Here is a 26,842-nt window from a genome sequence, read left to right on the forward strand (position 1 = left end):
AGGGGCAGTGGCGGTGCGGGACGGGAATTGGCCTGTAGTTTATGGGCAGCTTCAACCAAGAGACAAATGTATCTCTAATCCAGGGATCTCAAACCGGTCCTTCGAGGGCCGAGGTCCTCACACATTTTTGACACAGCTCAAATGAATTGATGGATCTGAATCAGGACAAGTGTGGTCCATCAGGTAGAACCCATTCCTCTCTTTCACAGTCCATCCTAAACACCGGCATGGATCTGGCCCTCCAGGCCTGGAGTTTGACACCTGTGCTCTAATCAGATTCGATTACAGATAAATGTGTCTCTTTGTCGAATCTTTGCCCATAATCGTCAGGTCTATGGCCACCTTAATTCCCCCTCACCTGTGATTAATCACAACTGTAATCTGATATCCCACCTGTGTCAGCTGGCTGCTCGGCAGAGCGGCTAATTTGTAAACACAGAATGTTAACCCTAGGGGCTTGATTCACAAAGCGGTGCAAACTGTTAGCACGCTGGTGAAAAGCCACTTATCACCCCTAAACTCACTTTAGGCATGATAAGAAGAAACTCGCACAAAGTGTTGCGTGCGCGCCCGCGCGTGATTGCACGCGCAGCGCCCAGCACCCATTGAACCCTATGGGACTTTGCGCGTGCGCCTTTGCGCACGCAAAACTTTGCGCGCGGGAGCTTCACGCGAAGAGCAGCAAAAATCGGTGATAACTCAGCGGTGCAAAGGTTATCATGCCTAAAGTCTTTTAGGCGTGATAACTGAGTTATCACCGCTTTGTGAATCGAGCCCTATGTCTGCTTCCAAGAAAGCAGGAAGTAGAAACAGTGAAGATTTATTTCAGGATTTGTATCAGCTGTATCAAAGAAATGTTTTCTTTAAAGAGAACCCGCATGTTTTTATTTTTTTTTAGCCGTTCTGTTTACCTGAGGCTTGTCAATCAGCCTCCTCCGCATTGCTGCCTCCATTACAGGAAGTACTCCTTGGTTGTGGCTCGGCCTCCTGATTTGAGGAAGCTAGCAGAGGCGGGGAGAAGCGGGGGGGCTGTAATGGATTGACAAGCCTCAGGTAAACAGAACGGCTAGCGACAAGCAGATTGTCACTAGCCTGGCGATATTTTCAGGGGGGGGGGCAGCAGAGCCATGGGGGGGGGGGGGGGGTATAGCAGCAGCGATGGAAGGACACAGAGGCATGTCATTGTGCACGTAACACGTCTCTGGATCCTATTAAGATTTAAAAATTACGCCTTGGGTTTTCTTTAAAGGTTATCTTGCTGTTGCTTATCTTTTAGAGCAGAGAGGAAGTTCTGAGTTCAGGTCCGCTTTAACAAGCAGAATCAGCAGGATCATAAGCTTTTAGCTCTGTGTTCCCAATCTGCCATAGCAATGGCCACACACACTAACATTGGTGCACATGTGGCCATTCATGGCTCTGTTCTCTTTTTAATGACAAAGTACTGCATTTTTTCCTAATCATAGGACTTCACCAGCTAGCATGGCATTAGTAAACCAGCCCTGTCTGTATTAGTCATTGTTAGATTTAGGTTGTATGCTTGCTTTGATTTAAACATGTTTGTTGTATCTTTGTATAGCAGCAGGGAAGATAATGGTACTACTGTATATGCATTAATAATAATATTCATAATCCCAACAATAAAGGGCTCTCTGCATGCATTAGGCACAGCAGACATGTACACACAAGCACTACTATTTAGAAGACCTTACTTAATGGCTCTTGTCTAATAGGACCACCATTAGATTGCAGCCTGTTTCCAGGAGATTTCTGCACACTATTACAAAACTCAGATCACACACCATTCTCATTCTGACCATTGCTATGGTTCTTTCATTTTTTTCCTGCAGCACCTTTATGGGCAGCAGAGGCGTAGTGGTTAGCATTCTCACATTCCATAAATGAGTCCCCGTTCGAATTCCCAGCCAGGGCCAGCACTATCTGCATAGAGTTGGTATGTTTTTTGTTTTGTGTGGGTTTCCTCTAGGCACTCCAGTTTCCTCCCACTTCCCAAAAACATACAGATAAGCTAATTGGCTCCTAAAAAGGCCCAAAACCTGTTGCTTCTGTCAGATTTCTACTACCTACTGTAAGTGACAGTAGTACTCTGGAAGAAAGGTACTTCTTATTTGTCTATGTTTGCACCTATTTTAAATTTTACAATTTTTCTCCATAGTGCCCCTTTAAGGGGCTAGAGACTGCTTGTACATAATTGATCAAAGAGAACCTGAGGTAATAGTGATATGGTGTCTGCCATATGTATTTCCTTTTAAACAATACCAGTTGCCTGGCAGCCTTGCTGATCTATTTGCCTGCAGTAGTGTCTGAATAACACCAGAAACAAGCATGCAGCTAATCTTGTCAGATCTGACAATAATGCCAGAAACACCTGATCTGCATTTGCTTGTTCAGGGCCTATGGCCACATACAGACATCAGACCATAGTCTTTGGAAAATGAAAGATCACAGACCAATCTTACCACCCTTCCTGTAGTATAAGAGCCATACTCTACACAGTCTTTTCTATGGAGCTGAACTCCCCATCAGGAAAAAATCTTGGCAAGATGCTGCACACACAGATGCTGTACAGACACAAAAGATCAGTATCTGCAAAAGATCTGTTCCTGCCAAAAATCCATTCCTGCAAATTGCAATGATAGTCTATGAGATCTGCAGATTATCATACACACATGATTTAACTGACATTCATCTGCAGATCTGCAGATCTGAAAATCCATCCTGGTGGATCTGATCTGCAGATGAATGTCAGTTAAATCATGTGTGTATGATAATCTGCAGATCTCATAGACTATCATTGCAATTTGCAGGAATGGATTTTTGGCAGGAACAGATCTTTTGCAGATACTGATCTTTTGTGTCTGTACAGCATCTGTGTGTGCAGCATCTTGCCAAGATTTTTTCCTGATGGGGAGTTCAGCTCCATAGAAAAGACTGTGTAGAGTATGGCTCTTATACTACAGGAAGGGTGGTAAGATTGGTCTGTGATCTTTCATTTTCCAAAGACTATGGTCTGATGTCTGTATGTGGCCTATGGCTAAAAGTATTAGAGACAGAGGGTCAGCAGGGCTGCCAGGCAACTGGTATAGCTTAAAAGGAAATCAATATGGCAGCCTACATATACCTCTCACCTCGGGTTCGCTTTAAGACATTTTAAGCACAGTTGACTATAATTCACTTACTTTTTAATCTTCACCACTGCTGAGCTTCCAGGACAAAGAGAATGGATTACTGACTATCTGTTGTGAGCTACTATATCTTACAATTTGCTTTTTGCCTTGAAAATAATGGATCATTTGTGAGCTAACGCCGCGATCCCTCAACATGCCACGCGAGCAAATTTACTGACATATAAGCCCAAGTGAATTTTATGGAGACACAAAATAATTTTTCAGCAGTGCATAAGCTCAGGACATATTTTTGACCTAATTCTTCAGCCTCACCCAGTCAGCGTATGCTTGTTTCAGCTAATGCAATGTTTTTGCACCTGGCACACTTTGACAAATGACCCCCAAAGAATTCGAAGATTGATTGCGGTTTCCAGTTACGTTGAAGAATTTACAAGTAACTTCAAGGTTGCATTGATCCAGGCGGAGTTAGAAACCCTTCCGCAGAACAATTCACTATGGTGACAATATACGTTATGCGCTGAAAACATCAATATTTGCCAGATATCGATAGCTACATAAAGGCCTGTCAGCCTGGAATGGAAGGAGAACAGGGAAAAAAATAGGAAAAAAAAGAAATAAAAAAACAAAAACAGAGACGAAGGAGGCGCGCTCTCTGTATGTGAGCTAGAAATATCTCGGATCCGTCTAAATAGTGCTGTGACTTTGATGCCCCCTGGCTGCCCTCATGCGATTTGTCTGAGAAAAGGTTTGTTTCTGTGATGAGCTCTTATTCTGCCTGTTAGAGCTGCATTTTCCACTTCAGCAGCGGTAGGAACGAGGAAGGAAAGATTGATCCTTCCACCACCCAGTAATTAAGGTTACACAAATCATGCAGCCACAGAAATCGTGCCCCGTTTACTCATAGTGTCATTTTCTGTAACATATATGTTATTATTGTATTATTTGATTCTTACCTAGTGCTGCCAGTTCAAAGAGCTATAACTAAATAAATCAGGATCACGCCTGTGACTTTCTGTTGCTATTTTTCTTAAAGTGGACCCAAATTAAAAATACACCATTTCAGAAATAAAATCTATTTTCTAAATTATAATAATAAATAGCAGCCTTTTTTCAGCTGCATGATGACAAATATAAAATATTTTTCATTTATTGGAGGAACCCCTCCCTTCCTTTCATATTTCCGGGACAGAATCCGGCAATCTGGTGGAGTAGGAGGTGTCCAGCAAAGGAGGAATTGCTAATGGCTGCCACTTGTATAACCCTAGTTATGAAAAGAGAAGGGTGAAAAGCATGCACTGAAATGCTCATAGGCTTGAAGGAGTGATTATTTATCTTTGTATGTGTCAGAGTGATGCAACTAAATATTCTGAATTTAAAAAAATGGTTGGTTTGGGTCCGCTTTAATCATGCTGGCAGGCGGGAGTATTCCCCCCCCCCCCCCTTCCTTAACGTACTTTTAATACTAGAACATGATCACTAGTCAAACCCCACAGAGGGATGTAGCTGAAGCTTGTTTGAAGATATGGCATTGAATACAGTAGCTTTCAAATGTATCAGCAGCCAGCCTAAGCCTGGGTACCAGAGTTCATATATCAGCTCTCTGCTTTGATTGGCTGATTTTGTTTTCACTATGAGCTCAGTGATAGGATTTTTTAAAGTATATATATATATATACATATATATATATATATATATATATATATATATATATATACAGTATATATATAGGCTGTGCTCACGCACGTAGGCCTCTTTTCCAAAGGTGGCTGAAGGCGGTGAATTTACTGCCTGTCAGCTGCTCCCAGGGCCGGTTCTCTCATGAAGCAAGGTGAAACATTTGCATCAGGCACAGAGATTACAGGGGCAACATGTTTGTACTGTGTTTACACTAACAACATGCAGTCAGAGTAGGAGGAGAAGCAAGAGGAGGGCGAGGTGAACAGATCATCAGTGGGGAAAAGCAGCTTGTTGTGCTGTGTGAGAGGTCCGACAGTGAGTGAGGCGGGAAGAGGCAGGAGAGAAGTAGTGTTTCATTTGACTTGCACAGCAGAAGGGAGGAGGTGGCACTGCTGTCCTGACTGAGTGGCTGAGGGTAAGCAGTCTGTTTGTGAGAGACTCACAGCCAGCCAGTGTGCTATTGTGTTGTGCTGCAGCATGTCATGTGAGAACATTAAATTAAGCAGAGTAAATTATCGGGTGCTGTGCATTCATTCCAAATCGGGGGGGGGGGGGGGGACACACATCCTCACAAGTTTGTCTCAAGTACTTAAGTCTAGAACCGGCTCTGGCTGCTCCTGTTTATTGCCTGGGTGCTTTCTAGTGCTCAGCATAGACAATGGACAGGCGGTCACCCTACAGAGCACAATGGTTGCCATCCTCAGAAGCGACATGAGGTGGCTTTTGGATGCTGGATAACACAGTTAGACTCTCGGAAGTGTTTGACCAACTGCTTCTGCTGCGTGTGTGCAGTAGCAGGATGTTCGATGTCCTGAAAAGCAGCAGCATCACCTGACCATGGAGAACAGACATCACAAGGTTCAGATATTGTAAGTTGCAGGCAGCCCCCACTGTGTCCCTCTGTGCCACCTTTCCCCCTCACATGCATATCTCTGCCCCCTGTACCTCTTTCTGTTCCTCCTTGCACCTTCTATTGTTCCCCTGTCCTGCCTGTGTGTGTCTCTCTGTTCCTCCTGTGCTCTCACATCCCTACTAGAGTGGGGCCGAATCTCCGATTTTCGGTTCGCGAACCGGGTTTCCGAACCTTCGCGGAAAGTTCGGTTCGCCGAAAAGTTCGCAATAGACTTCAATGGGGATGCGAACTTTGAAAAAAAAAATTATGCTGGCCACAAAAGTGATGGAAAAGATGTTTCAAGGGGTCTAACACCTGGACCCCCAGGTGGAGGAGTGGGATACATGCCAAAAGTCCCCGGGAAAAATCTGGATTTGACGCGAAGCAGCGTTTTAAGGGCAGAAATCACATTGAATGCTAAATGACAGGCCTAAAGTGCTTTAAAACATCTTGCATGTGTATACATCAATCAGGTAGTGTAATTAAGGTACTGCTTCACAATGACACATCAAACTCACCGTGTAACGCACCGCAAACAGCTGTTTGTGTAGTGACGGCCGTGCTGGACTGGTGCGCACCATGGCGAGAGTGCAGGTTTTGGTGGCTTTACAGCCCATATGGTCGCCTGGCTGATGTAGCTGAATGACAGAACAGGTATACAGTGGCGGGTTCACTGAACACAACAGGTATGCAGTGGCGGGTTCACTGAACAGAACGGGTATGCAGTGGTGGGTTCACAGAACAGGTATGCAGTGGCAGGTTCACTGAACAGGTATACAGTGGCAGGTTCACTGAACAGAACAGGTATACAGTGGCGGGTTCACAGAACAGAACAAGTATACAGTGGCAGGTTCACTGAACAGGTATACAGTGGCGGGTTCACTGAACACAACAGGTATGCAGTGGTGGGTTCACAGTACAGGTATGCAGTGGTGGGTTTACAGAACAGGTATGCAGTGGTGGGTTCACAGAACAGGTATGCAGTGGCAGGTTCACTGAACAGGTATGCAGCGGTGGGTTCACAGAACAGGTATGCAGTGGTGGGTTCACAGTACAGGTATGCAGTGGTGGGTTCACAGAACAGGTATGCAGTGGTGGGTTCACTGAACAGGTATGCAGTGGTGGGTTCACTGAACAGGTATGCAGTGGTGGGTTCACAGTACAGGTATGCAGTGGTGGGTTCACAGAACAGGTATGCAGCCAGGAACAAGCTAAGCCTAACTAATCTTTCCCTATGAGAGACAGTCTGCAGCAGCTCGCCCTACTCTCACTAACGCAGGCACACGAGTGAGCGTAATGGCCGCCGCTGCCTGCCTTTTATTAGGGGGGAGTGGCTCCAGGGGCTAGTGTAGCCTAATTGGCTACACTGGGCCTGCTGACTGTGATGTAGAGGGTCAAAGTTGACCCTCATGGTGCATTATGGGGCGAACCGAACTTCCGCAAAACTTCATCTGCGGGACGCGAACGCGAACCACTGAAGTTCGCATGGAACCGTTCGCAGGCGAACCGTTCGGCCCAACTCTAATCCCTACTTGAGTCCAGCAATGTGCCTGTGCAACCATCTTGTTTGTCTCCTGCTCAGTGGCGTAACTAGCAATAGGGGATGCAGAGGTTGTGACCGCACCAGAGGCCATGAACCATTAGGGCTCACTAGCTTTGCATTGGAGCTATGCTGGTAATAATGAACACATCTAGATGTGTATTGAATAATAGTAATCCTTAACCAACTGGTATCTTTCTCTTATTACACATCTCTGACACTGCAGCTGTCCTTGGTAAGTTTTGAGGCTCCATATCAATAGAGTTCTTAGGGGCCCCATGTAAAACTCAAATTGGGGCCCCAAGCTCCTTAGTTACACCACTGCTTCTGCTCCCTCTACTGCTGGAACCTCATTCTCCTCATGTTGCATGTCATATGATGCACGGCAGAGGGGAGGTGAACAGAGGAGGAAGAAGCCAGGAAGCCTGCACAGAGAGGACCTACAGGCTTCCTGTTCTGGGGGTCACATCGTGACTTTTGGTAGAGTTGCCGCTGTAATGTAATTTGGATCGCAAAAAACGGCAGGCAGAGAGGTTAATGCGTGGCACGGTGAGTGAGGGTGCATAACCAATTATACGAGGGTATGCTGAAATGCATACCCTGTGCTACTGCTCAGTGTCCCTTTAAGCATATCACCCACCCATGAAGAAGAGGCCTACTGGTAAGTGGTACTCCACTCCCTAGTTCACTAGGAGCTTGTCAGATATTATCAATCTCTATTCACAGGTGGGTTTTGTGATTAGGGTTAATATCAACTGGGCACTGGCTCTTTAAATATTACCCACTCACCATTCACCCTATGGGCTTAATTCACTAAAGTGTGATAACTGTTACCACAGACGCGCTATGCGATTCGCGCGAGTTGGCCGCGGTTTTCACATGAAAATGTTTTTCATGTGCAAATTTTCGCGTTTGCGTGCTAATGCAAATTTTAGCGTTCGTGCAAAGGTTAACGCCCGCTAAAATTTGTGTTAGCGCGCAAACGCAAAAATGTGCACATGAAAAATGCAAGCGAATCGCATAGCGCGCCTGTGATAACAGTTATCACACTTTAGTGAATCAAGCCCTATATGTGCACTAAGCTAAGTTATCCTGGGAATAAATCTCGCTTCAGACCTCATAGATAGCAGGGGCACGTGTGCCCCTGCTAAACCGCCGCTATCCCGCGGCTTAACGGGGGTCCCTTCACCCCCAAATCCCCTCGTTTCAGCGGGGGAGCGCTTCCTGGTTGGGGCAGGGCTAACCGCCGCAGCCCTGCCCCACATGCGTCTGTCAGCGCGTATCTCCGCCTCTCCCCCGCCCCTCTCAGTCTTCCTTCACTGAGAGGGGCGGGGGAGAGGCGGCGATGCGCCGCTGATAGACGCGACTGGAGGCAGGGCTGCAGCCATTAGCCCTGCCTCCAGGAGCGACCAAGTCTGCGACCAAGTGTCGCAGTGGGGGGTTTGGGGGTGAAGGGACCCCCGTTTAGCGGCGCTGTAGCGGTGGTTTAGCAGCAAACTATGAGCTCTGAAGCGAGATTTATTCTCGCTTCAGAGTCTCTTTAAGGAATGAAGAGATAAGATAACTCTCTCACTGTGTGGAGGTAAGTTTTCTCTTGCCTTATTATCTCCAGCATGATTTTAGTGAATTTAGGTCAAAGTATCCGGCACTACATACAGGGCTTCGTTTCTTCAAGTGTATTTAATCAACAGCTTCTGACAATTCAGTCCGTTACTGTACATGTCCGTGCGCACGGAGCCCTGGAAGAAGCTTGTGAAAGCGAAACGGTCGTCAGGCAGACCGCTGCTCCCACATTGTCCCATGTCCATATTCATGGACATGAACAGTAACGGACTGAATTGTCAGAAGCTATTGATTAAATACACTTGAAGTAAAGAAGCCCTGTATGTAGTGCCGGGTACTTTGTCTCTCTAACCCTGCAGTAATAGACATGCCTCTGCTACCCAGTGCCTGAGTGGTCACTGTGTACATAGATTTTATAGTGTGTCCTGACCCCATGATGCACTATAATACATACACATGCAAGAAAAACACAGAGCTGGCACTGCTGTACACGTAATCCTTACATATTAAGATGAACTGGATGGGGGTGGGGGGTTGCTGCCAGTATATATAATGGCAATCTAAATAAACAGATGAATCCTGAACGTGCTCAGGACACCTAAAGCTAGCAAGCATGCATCAATCCAAGTTCAAAAGAGAAACTCATAAAACCACTTTGTTTCATAGGCTGCTTAGTGCTGACGTTTCAGTACAAGAAGTTCATAAAAATGGGTAGCTATACCAGATGTGACGATATGGTTGTCTGTCTACCCGTTTTTATGAACTTCTTGTACTGAAAAATCAACACTAAGCAGCCTATGGAATAAAGCGATCTGATCAGATTTATGAGATCTAGAACAGTGCTGGACAGTTTCTCTTTTGAACTTGGATAATGCATATAATGCAGAAGGAGGCAGCTATGTTCATTTGTTTTTGTGAAATACGTGAAATAAAGATAAAGAGACAATTTAAAGAGCCAGTGTTCAGTTGATATTAATGTAAACCTGAAAGGGAACATAAACCCTATGAAAAAAATGAGTTTCACTTACCTGGGGCTTTTACCAGCCCCTTGCAGCCATCCTGTGCCCTTGATGTCACTCCTGGATCCTCTAGTCCCCCGCTGGCAGCTAGTTTCATTTTTGCCGACTCTGTTACCGCGGTAAAGCGTGTAATGATACGCGTGGCGGCCTGCCAACTCAGAGTCGGCATAAACGAAACCAGCTGCCGCAAAATGCTTGAAAAAGCGCTTTGTATAGAGATTTCCCCAGCGCTTTCATGAATAAATACATTGTTTTTATTCTTTTCCAGGTCAAAGAGTTCACCTCCTGACTGGGGTCAGGAAGTGAAAAAACAAATCGCTGTGCAAAAGCGCTTAGAAAAGTGATTTATACGAAATCAAAGTGCGCAGGTAAGCTCCGGGGAAAAAAACGCAAAAAGAAAATCGCTGGCGCCAGCGATTTTGATTTTAGATGTGAACAAAGCCTAAGTCACATTTGTTTGTAAGTCAAGTCATAGAGATTTCCTGTTGCTGCTTCGACTGGGACATGTGGATATCTATTGCAAACAGAGCTGCAGCACACAGCGAATGGCTCTGTACACATTTACTTCAGCACACATTCTCGCCAGTAGAGGGAGACTCACTAGGAAGACTCATTGTTCACTGTGCTTTGGCTATTCACAGGTTAATTCTGTGCACCCAGGCACCGCAGCAGTTTTGCCTGCAGTTGCCTGCAGTTAGGTGGTGAAAGTTTGCAGCTTCATGTGTGTTGTGCTCAGTGAAGTCAAGCAGGAAAACAGTTGTATATTTACAGGTGCAGACTGCCATCACAGTACATACATTGATGAAAACCACAGAGCCTAGAGGGAGCTCTGATATTATAATATTATACACTGTAGATTATGTAACAGTGACACCTTCAGACTCAGATATGAAGATCACATTTCCTCATATTCTTCTTTAAATTGATCTTTTATAAATTCCTTCCTTTTGAGTCCATCAAACTCAGACATTTATATGCATAGGGTTTACTGTGCCTTGTTACTCTCAGTGGAGTAGTACATTTGAATTTTCTCTGTTTCAGCAAGGCAGGTTTCTTAAAGTGGACCTGAATTCTTGCAAAGGACAGAAGGAAAACATAGAGAAATGCACCCCGTATGTATTTAGAGAGTTGAGCCTATCTAATTCCTCCTCATCTGTGACTAACTGTAATTTGATCTCTCAGCTGTGTCAGCTGGCTGTCTTGGCAGAGCAGCTGATTTATAATCACAGAGTGTTAACCAACCATATGCCTGCTTCCATGAAAGCTGGAAGTAGACACACTGCAGATTTATTGCAGGATTTGCATCAGCTGTAACGAAGAATTGTTCTTTAAAGTTGATTATGATGTTGCTTATCTTTTAGAGCACAAAGGAAGTTCTGACTTCAGGTCCCCTTTACTGAGTATCTGGTGGATATAAAAAGCTAGCTTTATCACTGCACTGTATTTTGCACTGTATTTTGACCTGGCACAAAACGATCAGCTAACTTAATTTCACTGTAGTTATACCATCAGCACATTGAAGGTGTGAACAAGTACAGCTGAAATTATGACCAAATTATAAGGCCTGACTGATTGCAGTAAAGTAGGAGCTTGAGATCAAAGTCTTGTCTTCTGGCATTAGCAATTATAACCTTCAAATAATAATGTACAGACATTGTTTTGAAACAAAATTGGCTCACATGAAAAAAAAATCTGCTTCTTAGAATATTGCACCTTAAAGGGACCCAGAGCAGAGCATCAAAATAGAAATCTGAGCTTACTTAGGGCTTTGTCCAGCCCTACATAGCCTGCGAGGTTTCTCAGCGTCCGCTTCGTGTTTTCCTGGCAGCTCTGTTAGGTGCACAACTTTGCTCAAAGTCATGTGCAACTGTGCATGCACGGCCCGTCCACATGCCTGCCTTGATCACACGCCAGTCGCCGTCACACCGTGAGCTTTTTGTGCAAGCACAGTTCAGTCTTTTGAGAACCGGCTTGCGCAAAGCGCTCTCACCAACGGACGCTTGATGGAGGTAGGCGCACAAATGGACCATGCTTGCTCAGTTGCACATGGCTTTGAGCAAAGTCACGCACCTAATGGAGCTGCCAGCGAGGGCACAGAGAGGACCCAGAGGACCCACAGAATATACATAATGTGGCATCATTACCTTCAAAATACAAATAATGTGGCAGTGTTTTCCCCAAAATACACATAATGTGACACCATTCCCTCCAAAATACATAATGTGACAGTGTTTCCCACAAATACATATAAATTGCCAGCAATTTCCCCAATATACACATAATGTGGCAGCCTTGCTTGTGCTGGGCATGGACAGTGAAAAGGTGGTTACCATCAGATTTAAAATTATGTTTTATTTGTTGCTGGGTAACTGCACCATGTGGCAAATGTTGACATGGTTGGGGTGACAAAGGCTGCCATGCATTAAACTGCAGTCATAAGGTGCTCAGTGGCCAGGTTGAACACGCACATGGAAAATAGGCCCATAGGAAATTTGGGCACGAGGAATACCGGTAACCACTGGTAGAATATCGGTAAAAATACTAATATTTAACTATCGGCAGTGAGAATTCTGATAGTAAAATATCAATAAATTTTACCCATATTTGACTATTGTTAAACCTAACCCTATTCTCACATGAGTGCTTACAATACCGATGCCTAACCCTAACTGACCCCTTTCCTAGCTCTAACTAGCCTAATCCTAACCTGCTAATGCCTAACCCTAACCGAACCTCCAATGATGCCTAACCAAATCCTCCCCCCACTATGCCTAACCCCACATGACCTCCCACCCATGCCTAACCTTAACTACTTCCCCCACAACATCCCCGCCAATATACGAGGTCCCCTTACTACAAAAAAAAAAAAAAAACAATAAATATCGGGGAAAATTTGGGTGCCATCATAGGCGCCCATTCTAATTTTGTCTATAAGGGGAAATGTGGGCACTAGAGGTGCCTGATACAATAGTGGGCTCCAGGACTGCCCATTTTGCAAACTGCATCTACAAATAGTGAGTGTGAGCACCCGCTATTTGTAGCCACAGTTTGCATAGTGGGTGGCAACGATGTAATATCAGTGCCCTGGGTCCCCCAGTAAAATTATTGAGATGCTAAGATAAGGGACCAGAGACAGCGTAAACTCAGTAAATATGTAAAACAGTGATCCTTCGCTACCTGCCCTACTCTGCACTAGAGGGAGAGTAGCAGAAGCCGAGCCCTATAGCCCTTGGGCCCCCCTTCGATTACAGAGGTCGTGAAGGGCTATTGTTACACTTCTGGTGGGCGGGCCCAAGATGTTGGTGGCTAGTGCAGCAGATGCTGGGAGAGTGTCAGGGTGCCCAGCAATGTAGCAACGGTCAGTAGCAGGTCTGGAAGAGGTGCAGTGGATGTTTGGATTGAGTCGGGCTACCTAAAATGTAGCTGCAAGTGTGGCAGTGCTGGGGATTACACTGGAGTGAGGTAGCAGTGCTGTGGCACTTCAGCATAATTCCCTCGGCAGGTAGGAGCAATTCTTCTCAGGCAAATGAATATTTTATTCGCCTGAGCTATTATTCACCTAAGGTAGGCTCTTCTTGCTCAGCCATTGTACAGATGAAACTGGCAATTTAACTGAATTAGGCAGTAACTCCCGACTCCCGAGTGATGAATAGGTTATATGAAACTAGCACAGAGCAAGCTTCTTATGGCCTGAAATTGCATATGGTCCCATGTCTAATAGAGCACACTAGTATGAGATGCCCTATCATTGTAGGTGTTCGGATAAACAGATTCCTGGTCTTACTCCGCATATAGAAAAAATTACCATAACAGGCAACAAAGATTTCCATCCTAATTCTCCAAAAATTTGCACTCACTTTTGTTATAAATTGACTCTAACTGGCTAAACTTGCAAACTGAATTGTTATTTGCACAAATGGATAGTTATTGTTGAATAGTTAATGAATAGTTATTGTTCATTTCTGACATAGAAATATGCTACACCTCAAAATAGATAAATTAGATGAATTTGGTTCCACAAGAAAGACATCTCACAAGTGAAAAAAAAAATGTATGTATACCTTTTTGTTCACTTACTAAATGCCTGCTGATGACTTTGGCATGCCATATACAAAACAATTTCGGCATGTATTTATTTGGTGCTTGCAATGTGTGCAATTGAAACAGGTTCCTTTTTCTCTCTGTGATCCTAGCAATGTCTAAAAAAGACACTTCCGCCTCCCTAACTGCCGAGATCACAGCAAAGCAATTTTCACAGTGAAACATGCATAGCTGCTAAGCAGTGAACTTAGAAACACTGAGTGATCACAGGTATGTCTGGGTAACACAACTTGTTTACTGTAATCATGTAAAGATGATTTCTTTTTTTGGAGGGGGGGGGAGTGGAAGAGGAGAGAGGAGACATCTTAAAACATCTTTGTGAGAAAACGCGGAAAAGCCGCCGCGTGTACTAGCAGCAAGGCGGCTGATTCCGCGTCCAACGCGGCGGTCTGCACGTGGAAGCGTGCATCTAGTGACATGGCAGAACGCGGAAAAGCCGCCGCATGTATTGATGGCGAGGCGGCTGGTTCCGCATCCAGCGCGGCGATTTGCACGCAGCAGCGTGCAGCTGGGGTGGCTGAGCCTGTTAGTTCACATAGGTTTAGGAATACATGCGCGCGTGCTGAAAGGCAGAGCTTTTATGATGGCCAAGGGGGGATCAGCTGACCAGGCTGGTCAGCTGACCTCAGAGCTGGTAACCATTGGTTGATCACTTTAGGGCGGAGCCAGAGAGCACTGCTCTATATATGGTTACTGCTGGCCACTCTCAAATTGTCTGCCGTTGCGATCACTACGTGGAAGCACTCAGACCTTAGTCAGATCCTACAGTGTGTTTGAACCAGGAGGACCTGGAAATTCACACTGAGCCAGATTACTTGTGTTATTATTCTGTTATACTTCAGACTAGTTCCAGAGTGTAGAGACCACGGACCTCACACCCAAGACTAGGGAACTTGTGTTATTATTCTGTTATACATCAGACTAGTTCCAGGGTGTAGAGGCCACGGACCTCACACCCAAGACTAGGGAACCTGTGTTATCATTCTGTTATACATCAGACTAGTTCCAGGGTGTAGAGACCACGGACCTCACACCCAAGACTAGGCATTGTTTGATATTTGTTATGACTTGTTGCTTTCCTGACCATCCCTCTGCTTTCTGATTCGGTACCACGCATATCTGATATTCCGTTGCAAAACCCTGCCTGCCCTGGATACCGAATCAGCCTTCTGTCTTTGTACTTTGTCTGTCCGTGTGTTGCTGACCTGGCTTGCCTGACCTCGAGAGCTATCTCTCTCCACTAAAGAGATAGTCTCCAGATCAGTCAGTGACATCCACCTCCAGGTGTCACTCACTCTCTGGTCCTTCCTACCTACAGCCTGACTCCGACCCTTGGAGAGTGTCAGGCTGCTGGAAGGTTTCTGTACTCTCTAGAGCAGTACTTCCTGTACTGCCTAGGGCCACCTGCTCTTCAGGTGGGTTACTCAAAGTCATACAGTTACACCAAACACTCACTATATATATTTAGAGGTGTCCAGAGGTTAACACTATATCTGTATTATTGGTGATTCTGCAGATCATTCATAATCAGGTATAGATCTGTATTCTTGGTGATACTGCAGATCACCAATAATCAGATTCTCTCTGTGAGCTGACACCGATCGTTACAATCTTAAAACAGGTTTGCACTGGCAGACTATGAAAGCAGTCATTTCTCTACCTTAATATTATTCTAGCTGCCTGGATGGTCAAGAGGAGAAAAAGTCGCACCCACCCATAAAACTTGGGTCGTTGATTTAAAAAATAAAATAAAAAATTATAAAAAACAGATTGCCAATTTGCCATGAAGGCAGGCAGCTAGCTTTTTTAATTAGTTCAGCATCAGCGACTGCACCTTCCATAATTTCTCAGAATAGTTTGCTTTGGGAAAAATCTTTGACTCTTTTCAAAGTGCTCTGAAGTCTTTCTAAAAACCTTTGCTAAACTAGATGCCCTTAAGACTAGTGTTTACAAGCTAAGCTTAAAAATGCCCTTATATCTGAAACCTTGCACACTACGCTGACCTCCAATAACTCGGATCTTTCCCTAGAACTTCCTAAAAATTGATAACTGTAGGACCTTTAAGCTGTTGTATGCATCATACTGATGGTTGGCTTTAGATGAGCCCAATACAATTGTTTGCAAATTTCATTGCTGAAAATGATTTTGTTATTTTCTCTTATTAAAGTAGGGAGCAATTATTTAAGATGGAAAATGCTTTTAAGTGACAAGGTTAAAAAATGATTGTCTCTATTTTACAAATGTGGCATTGCAAATTGCTTATAAATATTATATTTTCTCAAAAATGACTAATTCCGGTATGCTGTTACATTCTATTCTAACACAAATTATTATTATATTAACCTGCCTATGTGTAATTTACCGAATATGGCTGTTATTTATTTATTTTTTTCTCTTTTACTTGCATGTTTATCGTCTATTAAAAATTAAAATTTAATTTAGGTAATATAAAGATTTAAAGAGAACAAATCTATATTTCATGAAGAAAAATAAAAATTGTGATTATAAAAAAAAAGGAAATCAGAACGACTATAAATTTGAAAAATTGAGGTAATCGTTAATAAACAGGCTAATTGAGAAAATTGAAAAATACTGACTTTTCATGAACCATATTACATAGTTTTATAGAATAAATAAGAAACAAACATTTTGCAGAGATCACATGCCAGTACTATGTTGCCATCTATGATGAATTTCAGAGTATAAGTCGGGGAGAGGAAAGATTTTAGAATGGGTAAACACTGACTTAGGACTGGGACCCACTAGGAATCTCTGCTACGCTTTAAAATCACACAAGCGCTTTGAGCGTTGATTCCTAGAGCAATTTTCATTACTGGCATTTGGAAACGATTTGTGATTGCCTGTGTAAAAAAAGTTTTATATACTCATTGGGTGTCCAGATGTATTTCTTCTGTCCATAGCCCCGCCCCCTAGCAGAAGATGTCATAGGTGCTTGTCTAGCTTCAAATCAAAGAACCACCTGTAACCTCTTCTGCTAGGAGGTGAGGCTACAGGCAGAAGCCAGACATTGTAAGTATATTAAATGTTTCCTAAAAAAAACATTCGGCCCCCCAAATCACTGTAAAATTGCTTTGAAAGGTGATTCAAAAGTGACTTTGCAGCGCTGGTATCCTTTGCATTGGAGTGCAAATGCACCCAAAATGCTGCATGACCTTTGATTGTGATTAGCCCTAATCACAATTTCTCTGTTGGGTTCCCCACCATGGACATTCACTGGCAAATCCAAAAATGCTGCCAAAAATGCTCTAGTGTGTCCCGGCCCTGCATCATTTATAATGTAATAATGTAAAAAAAGAAGCAATGTAATTCGCTGGATTATTTTCACCACAATTCCTCTTTAAAGTGTACCTGAGCTGTGGCTCGGTACAAAATGAGATACATACCTAAAGAGAGAAAAGCCTCATAATCCTATTGAGGCTTTCCTCGGTGCTCTGATGTCCCCCATCGCTGAGCGTGGCCTGGAGGATTAGTGACAAGGCATTGTAGCTCATCATGTCGGGCCATGCAGCTCATCTTCCTGCAGCATGGTTGGGTAGTGACCGCATGAGCCAGCCAGAGCAGTAGTCTCTGTGCTACTGCGCATGCTAAGCTGTGCTTGTGAGGCTACTGCATGGTCCTGCTCATAAAAGAGGAGCACGGTCAAGAGTGTGGAGAGGGGCCGCACTCAACGACAGGGGACATCAGACTACTGAAGGAAGCCTCAATACTCAATAGGATCCTGAGGCTTCCCTCTACTCAGTTCACTATTTTATTTTTAACCCGAACTTCGGCTAGGATTGCTTTAAGGGTGTTATATATGTACAAGAACAATCTTCAAACATGCTACACCCTCACGTGGATAATCTTCAATATCATTTGTCACCTCAGAATTGACTTGTGGTTTTATAACATACAGTATAGGGAGTCTATTTATTTTAGTTTAATAAAGAATTTTACTTCTATTAAATCACCCACTTTACAATGAAAAAATAAAACCTACACATCTAGGAATAAAATGCCAGTCTTAAAATAGGCTTACTAGCGTTACCACAGAACAAAAATGCTATTGTGCTATAGTGAACTAACGAAAGCATTTTTCTTGAATAGATTCCTCAGCAATACAAAACAGGTATTCCCTTGTGGTCAGTCAAACCTTTGTTCATCTCATGTTATTTCTCATTCATGCAACTCAACATCTTATCATCTGTGAAACTGAAATGCGTATGGATACACTGGACGGCACAGAAACACAAACCCGCACTCACAAATGCACAGCATACAAACACACATGCCTGCACATGATAAAACTAACTCACATTCAAGATACTAAATCCTTATCTGAATGGAGCATAATCGATAGAGGCAAAGTTAGAAAAATAGATTACTATTAACCATATACAGTAGATATTCCCATCCTGTGAAAAAAAGTAATGTCATATAAGTCCATATTTGGGAGATTTTTCCTTACACCCTGTCCTGTCACCAGTGGTCACTGAAAAGAGTTAGAGATACAACAGTGCTGATGATGTCACTTGTTCCAATGGAATCAATGGAATTCCTTTTACTTTAAAAAAAAAAATTACTTGCTTTGCCTGTTAATAATGTTCAGACTCTGAATTGGGCAGCACGGTGGCATAGTGGTTAGCACTCTCGCCTTGGAGCAGTGGGTCCCTGGTTTGTATACCAGCCAGGGCACTATCTTCATGGAGTTTGTATGTTCTCCCCGTGTCTGCATAGGTTTCCTCCACATCCCAAAAAAGATACAGATAAATTAATTGGCTTCCTCCTAAAATTGGCACTAGACTACTATACATACACTACACGATACATACATAGACATACATATTGTGAGTCCCTCTGAGGGACAGTTAACCTCCTTAGCGGTAATCAGCTCGAAGTGGAACAAATAAGCAAGGAGCAGTAACCCTGAGCTGAAGTCGTGGTAGCTGCCTGGAGGTCTATGCAGAGCAATGCGCGCAGTGGGCATTTTTACTCTCCTCCTGCAGGATCCTGATGTTGGCCGCCATTCTTCTTCCTCTCCTCCGAGGTTCTGCTTCCTCTTATGAAGACAGCCGGCAATCTCACTAAAAGGTTACAGTGCCATCCGGGGGACAGAGGGAAAACTGCAGCGCTGGATAGCAGGGAGGTGGATGAGTGCTGAGCTGAAAGCATGCAAAAAAATTGCACTGCTTTTCGACCCTAAAATCCAGAAAGAATCAACGCCAAGGGGGCTAAGTGACAAGACAATATACCTTGATCATTGCTGCAGAAGATGTCAGCGCTATATATATAAATACTAAATAATAATGATTTATTAGGCTCGATTTCCATGGGAAGCTGAGAGCAGTGAAGTTGTCAACTCCTCTCGTGCACCCGCTGGGCACTTGCTAGTGCTTGTCCCTCTTAAAGGATACCCCAACTGAAATGTGACATAATGAGATAGACATGTGTATGTACAGTGCCTAGCACACAGATAACTATGCTGTGTTCCTTTTTTTATTTTTCTGACTGAAAGAGTTAAATATAAGCTATGCAAGTGGTTGACTCAGTCCTGACTCAGACAGGAAGTGACTACAGTGTGACCCTCACTGATAAGAAATTCCAACTATAAAACACTTTCCTAGCAGAAAATGGCTTCTGAGAGCAAGAAAGAGGTAAAAAAGGGGAATTTCTTATCAGTGAGGGTCACACTGTAGTCACTTCCTGTCAGGACTGAGTCAGCCACTCACATATCTGATATTTTACTCTTTCGGGCAGAGAAAGAAAAAAAGGAACACAGCATAGTTATCTGTGTGCTAGGCACTGTACATACACATGTCTATCTCATTATGTCACATTTCAGTTGGGGTATCCTTTAAGTCACATCTGAGCATGGCTGCGGACATGCTTAGATGCACCAAGAAACTTTTTTGCCAACTAACACCACTGTGTATAAAACCATGACATGCATGGTGCCATTCAGCTGCATAAATTTGCAGCAAAAAGGTGCTTGTGGCCAGCCAACAGTCAACAAAAAGGGGATTAAGATTGGAGAATTATTTTTTTTTAGATTTATTTAGTATTTATACACTGTAGCAGTGACATCCTATGTACTTAACAGACTATGTAGTCATGTTATTAACTCCCTCAGAGGGGCTTATAATCTAATCTCTACCATAGTCATATGTTCATCATAGTCTAAAGTCAATTCCAGGTGAAGCCAATTAATTTATCTATATGCTTTGGAGATGTAGGATAAAACCAGAGTGCCCATAGGAAACCTAAAACATGGGTAGAACATACAAGCTCCTTGCAGATAGTGTCCTGGGCCAGATTCATACTAAGCTGGGAAGGCAAATGCTACCTGTACACCACCATGAGCTATGTTGTTACTAAACCACGGCCTCATAGACTTATATTTCAGCCACAACAACTTAGATTTCTGCTGAGATGCCACAAAGAAAAAACAATAAGCCATCTCAGCTAAAATACAGGCATGTTTGTAAACAAGTGGTGTTGCTGTGTCACGGTGCACAACAAGGAAGTACTTAGAAAAAAGTGCCTGCATTGTCAAGTTGCAAAGCAGAAAACTTTACAGCACCAAACCATAAAACAGCCCACTTACAATATGCCAAAAAGCATCTAGACAAGTGTCAGCATTGAAATAATGTCTTGGAGAGACTAGACCAAAATGTCAATTTTATGATCACAACTATCAATGCTATGTTTGGAGAGTACACAACAAGACCCATAACAAAGAGTATACCCTGAGGCGTAGCTAAGAAGCCGTCGGCCCCAGTGCAAATTTACCATTGGGGCCCCCCAAGCATGCTATAGCTAAAAATACAACACGCCAAAACCAATCAAGGACAACCATAGTGTCAGAGGTGCACGAAGGGGATGGGAAACTGTGAGTTCATGATCACTACTATTCAAATCAACTATAGAAGTGAATATTATCAGCACAGGACCAATAAAGAGCTAATACTGTGTTTGATGGGTGGGCCCCTCGGGGCCCCTGTAGCCCAAGGGCCCCGATGCAGTTGCTAATTCTGCACCCCCTATTGCTACGCCACTGAGTATACCATCCTTTGAAGCATGAAGGTGAATCTCAGATATTCTTTCTCAGAGTGTGTGAGCTACAGTAGCACAGGCGACTTAGCGTATTCTTATAATTAATTAAACGAATGTTAAAACTACCTTTATCTCTAGAGAGACCATTGGGGAACAAAGTAGGTTGTGAGATAGGTAGTGGATTAAAGAAGAAACCTACATGTGCTAGGTCACTAAACAAGCACTTACCATGCTGGGATTTATTTTCCCACTCATGATTTACTATAGGAGAATAATAATAAATAAATAAATAAACAAAAATCACTGAGATTATTTGTCACATTCAATTGCATGCAGAAAAGTTTCCACTTTCTAAAGGGTTCAAGAAAATGAGTACACGCATGGAAAATACCAAGTGAAGAATGCTGTACTGGGAATATTACCCAGTGAGGTTACTGCTAGCTGGGGGGTTGCTATTTTTTTTCAAGGTGAGGCATCTCAAGGCTTGGCTCCTGGCGATGCCTGGGGCAAGTTTTAATTCATCAGCCACTTCTATTGCAGATGCAAATCCACACTATTAGTGTTTTACATTTAAAACCATTAACAAAAAAAAAAGGTTTAGCTCCTCCGTCTTAAACACCATTAACTCTGTATGCCCGTATAGGCTGGTAAGACAGGCCGAAACGGAACAATAGCAGTCCACATGGTTGTTCAAGGACACCAGAAGTGAGAGGGATATGGAGGTTGCCATATTTATTTCCTTTGTTGACAATACTAGTTGTCTGGCGACATACTGATCTTTCATACATAAGTAGTGTTTGAATCACCACCTGAAACCAGCATGTGGCAAATCCAGTCTAAATTCATTTAATCATCTATTCTGCATGATTGTTGAGGGTCTATGGCTAAATTATTAGAGGCAAATGATCAGCAAGACAGCCAGGTGATTTGCATGGCTTTAAATAAAATATATATATATGATAGCCTCCAAATCCTTCTCACTTCAGGTGTCATTTAACACTCTGCAAGGGGAGGGAAGACACCTTTGCCTCCTTGCAAAGTACCTTTGTCAGCTATCGAAGACAGGGGGTTTCCCTCCACCTCTACTGTCCAGGAGGAGGTCAAGTAGGGTAAAAAAGCCCAGTGCTCTCAAGGGTGCTCTCAAATATCTACCTGAGGAAAATGTATGCGTGCTCTAACACCAAGTTTTAACCCTAGCAAGTCTGGCTCTGCAAATCTGGCTCAATTGGCTATTCATGAGGCAATGGTCATGCAAATATGCATTTGCTTTCGCACGCCAAACTATGCAGGGTCAAAAAACGAATACCGCAAAGCAATGGACGTTAAGGTAAGTGCCTGTTTTTAATAGCAATGGACGTTAAGGTAAGTGCCTGTTTTTAATAGCAATGGACGTTAAGGTAAGTGCCTGTTTTTAATAAAGTTAATGCGCATGTAGCAGAACGCAATGGATGTTAAGGTAAGTGCCTGTTTTTAATATTAGGTTAATGCGCATGTAGCAGAACGCAATGGACATTAAGGTAAGTGCCTGTTTTTAATATTGGGAGGTTGGAGCGGATGGCTCCCCCCGGCGCTGGCCACGCTTGGGGGGGTCGCCTGCGCCACCCAGCCTCCCCCTCCGGGGTGCTGCTGTGGTTCCCAGGCGGTGAGAGTGCCTGGGACCTCGCGGTCCCCCGGTTGTATGGGGGCATTGGGAAGCCTCCCCATGGCGCTCCTGGATAGTGCTAATGTGGCATGAACTAATTCCCGCAGGGTGACCACTTTGCGGTATTCGTTTTTTGACCCTGCATAGTTTGGCGTGCGAAAGCAAATGCATATTTGCATGAGCATTGCCTCATGAATAGCCAATTGAGCCAGATTTGCAGAGCCAGGCTTGCTAGGATTAAAACTTGGTGTTAGAGCACGCATACATTTTCCTCAGGTAAGCATTTTTTGCAGTTGTATCCTTTGGAGGCAGGTGGAAGATGGCTTGCTCTGGTGGTGTGAGCCCTGGAGTGAATTGTTTGCACCTGTCCTCCCCCCCTCTGGAGTGTTGTGTGTGAGCCAGCCCTGAGCTCTAAAGCTTGGGGTGACCCATGCTTCACCCCTTTCTCATGTGGTGCCCCCAAGTTAATGCGCATGTAGCAGAACGCAATGGATGTTAAGGTAAGTGCCTGTTTTTAATATTGGGAGGTTGGAGCGGACGGCTCCCCCGGGCGCTGGCCACGCTTGGGGGGGTTGCCTGCCCCACCCAGCCTCCCCCTCCGGGGTGCTGCTGTGGTTCCCAGGCGGTGAGAGTGCCTGGGACCCCGCGGTCCCCCGGTTGTATGGGGGCATTAGGAAGCCTCCCCGTGGCGCTCCTGGATAGTGCTAATGTGGCATGAACTAATTCCCGCAAGGCGACCGGTTTGCGGTATTCGTTTTTTGACCCTGCATAGTTTGGCGTGTGAAAGCAAATGCATATTTGCATGAGCATTGCCTCATGAATAGCCGATTGAGCCAGATTTGCAGAGCCAGGCTTGCTAGGGTTAAAATTTTGTGTTAGAGCACGCATAAATTTTCCTCAGGTAAGCAGCTCTCAAATATCTGCCCCCCCCCCCCCTTCAAAGATAAAGTGATGAGAATAGAGATACATTAGCGCACATTAGGTTTTTTTTTAAGTCACTCACTATAATCTATAACTAGTGGTCCTAACTTCAGTAATCCTCATGTATCTTCTGAAAATGTTAATTTAAGACCCCTTGATGACTGTCTCTATTGTACTATTGCATAACTCATGTTTACTGTAGATCCATCCTTACATTTCCTGTCAGTGCTCCCCTTTAGTCTCCTGATCTGACAGATGTGAATCCTCAGCAAGAAGAATTCTCATTAGTCGAAAATAAACTAATTAAATAAACAATTGTATCTATCTTCCTTCTCCTAAAAATAACTTTTTAAGATATCCCACAGCTTTATTTTATGTTTAAATCTACTTTTTAAGTTTAACTGTTTTATTGTTTTTGCTCAATGACACAATTATGGAAGTGTGCCAGAGCTAAAATCTATGAACTATTGACCCTTTTCTTATCTCTTTCTTGCTCTCAGAAGCCATTTTCTGCTAGTAAAGTGTTCTATAGTTGGAATTTCTTATCAGCGAGGGTCACACTGTAGTCACTGCCTGTCTAAGTCAGGACTGAGTCAGCCACTTACATATCTGATATTTAACTCTTTCAGGCAGAGAAAGAAAAAAAAGAACACAGCATAGTTATTGGTTTGCTAGGCAGTGTACATAACCATGTCTATCTCATCATGTCACATGTCACCTCAGGTATCCTTTAAAGATGCTTTTGCCTAGCTGTTCTTTCTCAAACATAATTCATTACCATTTAACATCACACATGTATGAAAATAGTTACTGTACCTCCCCCTTCCCCTGAAGAGTACCAGGGCTGGAGGAGTCCTTGATATTGAAAGGGAAACAATGGGGGGGGGGGGGGGATCCATGTCCCTCTTGCAGAGACACTCCCCCCATGTTAGTAATCACATGGGGCAGTGCTTTTCAGCTGGCAAAGCTCATAAGTTCAGGCATTTTGACAATATTAACTTGCATGAAGACTACAGAACTCAAAGGGTTACACTGTTTTTTTATTATTATTTAAAAATATAGGTGAATATTAAAAACTAACGTATAAAACTTTCCAGTGATGCCAATCCTGTTAAATTCTATGCAAGTGGAAAATGCTCCTTAAAGTGGACCCAAATTAAAAATACAAGATTTCAGAAATAAAATCTATTTTCTAAATTATAATAATAAATAGCAGCCTTTTTTCAGCTGCATGATGACAAATATAAAATATTTTGCATTTATTGGAGGAACCCCTCCCCTTCCTTTCATATTGCCGGCAAATAATCCGGCAAACTGGTGGAGTAGATGGTGTCCAGCAATGGAGGAATTGCTAATGGCTGCCACCTGTATAACTCTAGTTATGCAAAGAGGAGGGTGAAAAGCATGCACTGAAATGCTCATAGGCTTGAAGGGGTGTTTATTTATATTTGTATGTGTCAGAGTGGTGCAAGTAAATATTTTGAATTAAAAACATTTTTGGTTTGGGTCCGCTTTAATGATCTTTAAAATACGGATCCAGCTAATTTGTGCTCTAAAAGTAATGTGGAAGCAGAGACCAAAGCTGATATTTAGTGTAAATATTAATGAAAATCAGCACTCAGTGAGCATAAATATAAGGATATAAAGTAAAAAAATATATGTTCCTGGTGATCTGTTGATCTACACCTTTATAAATAAGCCCCATAGGGTTTTGTATTATTTTTCCTTCATTTTTTTCCCTTTACTTTTGATTTTTAATAACATTGCTGCATGTCACATTATACATAGGTGACAGGTTTTATTTACGGAGACACCAGGGATCGGAGCAGTCTGCTGGTGCCTGGCTTGTGTACTGCAGGAGGAGGTCAGGAGCACAGAGTTCTCACATTCCCCAACACAGCTGCACCTATACTGACTAGTCCTACTCAGGAAGACATTTAAGAGTTCAAGCCGCACACAGATCAGGGTGAAGTTACTGTAAAAGTTCATTTTTATGTTCAGCCACCGGTTCATTCTGACAGCAAGACTGTGGCCATCCTAAGGGTGAAGCATTGAGGAAAACAGCCAAGAAGATGGAGTGTTGATCATGGGTGACAGCTTGCCACATGTGACAGCTGATAAAGGAGATTGCAGAGGAAAGTTGCCCAAAAGCTGCCAAAATGACCTTTAAAACATTATCATAACAAACTTGCAGCTGCTATTGCTGCTGTGTGCTTATTTTAACTGTTTCAAGAATATTTGATATCCATCATTCATCACCCCTGAAGGACAGATGCAGCCAAGAAGAGGACCAGACGTCTTAAGTGGTCAAAGAGTTAATTCTATATTACAGGCTAGAGAGTACATATTTGTGGAGTTCCATAAAGGGGATTCAAATTATTATTTTTTGCCTCATATTGAAAACTAATTTTGAAAAGAATCGTTGGAGGTAGAGAAAAGCAGTTGAAAGTTGTTAACTTTACACACCAGTATAGTAATTAGCCTTCAATATTTTATAGATATATATTACTTAGGTGTAAAAGACTTTTGCCTGTTATGATCACCCTCACTAAAAAAACCTCATCCATTACCCTGAATGGCAAATTCTCTATGACAGGACAATGTGGTCTTCCTCAACCATAAAGAGAACGGGCTTTAAGTGTACTGGTTTGCAGTAGACATAAAGTAGACATCTGTGTTAACATAATAATATCCTCCCAGTCTTCGAATGGCAGGTTTTTTTATTTGACTTTACGGCTTATTCTCAATACAACTGTCAGTTATAGCTTGGACAGTTAACATCTGCAAAGTGAGTCTTATCCTTATGAGAGAATGGAGAACTTTTCAACCTGTGCATTTTCTGCCTTGATAAGGCTACACTAATTTGAGCAATAAACAAATGTCTAAATCTTTTTTTTAAACTCTGAAATGTTATTGGTACATCTTTACTTTGTTGGAACTCATTATGGGTGAAACAAGTTTTAGAATACAAATGTAACATTTCCAGAAGTTTAGTTGAAAAGTTTCTTAACAACATGATTTCCCGCATTACCTTCAGAAAACATAACTTTTCAAGAGAAGTAAATTGTTCCTCTCTTTGACTGATAATTTGAAAATTTTATTATCTTAGATGGAAACCAAATCAACACACCAGTATGTCTTAGGATGTGGGAGGCTACTAGAGTGCCTAGAGGAAACACAAACACAAGGAAAGCACCACGCTGATAGTTTTCTTTGTAAGGCTCAAACCTAGGACTCTCGCAGGCACTTCATGGCAAGATTGCTGTTCACTAATATGCCCATGCTACT

General features: G+C 43.1%; 1 protein-coding gene and 1 long non-coding RNA gene across 2 annotated transcripts in view; one reads left to right on the forward strand and one right to left on the reverse strand.

The window, feature by feature from the left end:
* Positions 1-26,842, reverse strand: part of TENM3 (teneurin transmembrane protein 3) — a 1,708,801-nt gene that overhangs the window by 1,675,839 nt on the left and 6,120 nt on the right. The window lies entirely within an intron of this gene.
* Positions 10,110-25,936, forward strand: LOC137568517 (uncharacterized). Its single transcript, XR_011030981.1, has 3 exons — positions 10,110-10,205; positions 14,031-14,148; positions 25,343-25,936. It is a non-coding gene; the product is annotated as an uncharacterized lncRNA (long non-coding RNA).

This window comes from Hyperolius riggenbachi, chromosome 1 (genome assembly GCF_040937935.1).
Source record: "Hyperolius riggenbachi isolate aHypRig1 chromosome 1, aHypRig1.pri, whole genome shotgun sequence".
Taxonomy (NCBI): Eukaryota; Metazoa; Chordata; class Amphibia; order Anura; family Hyperoliidae; genus Hyperolius; species Hyperolius riggenbachi.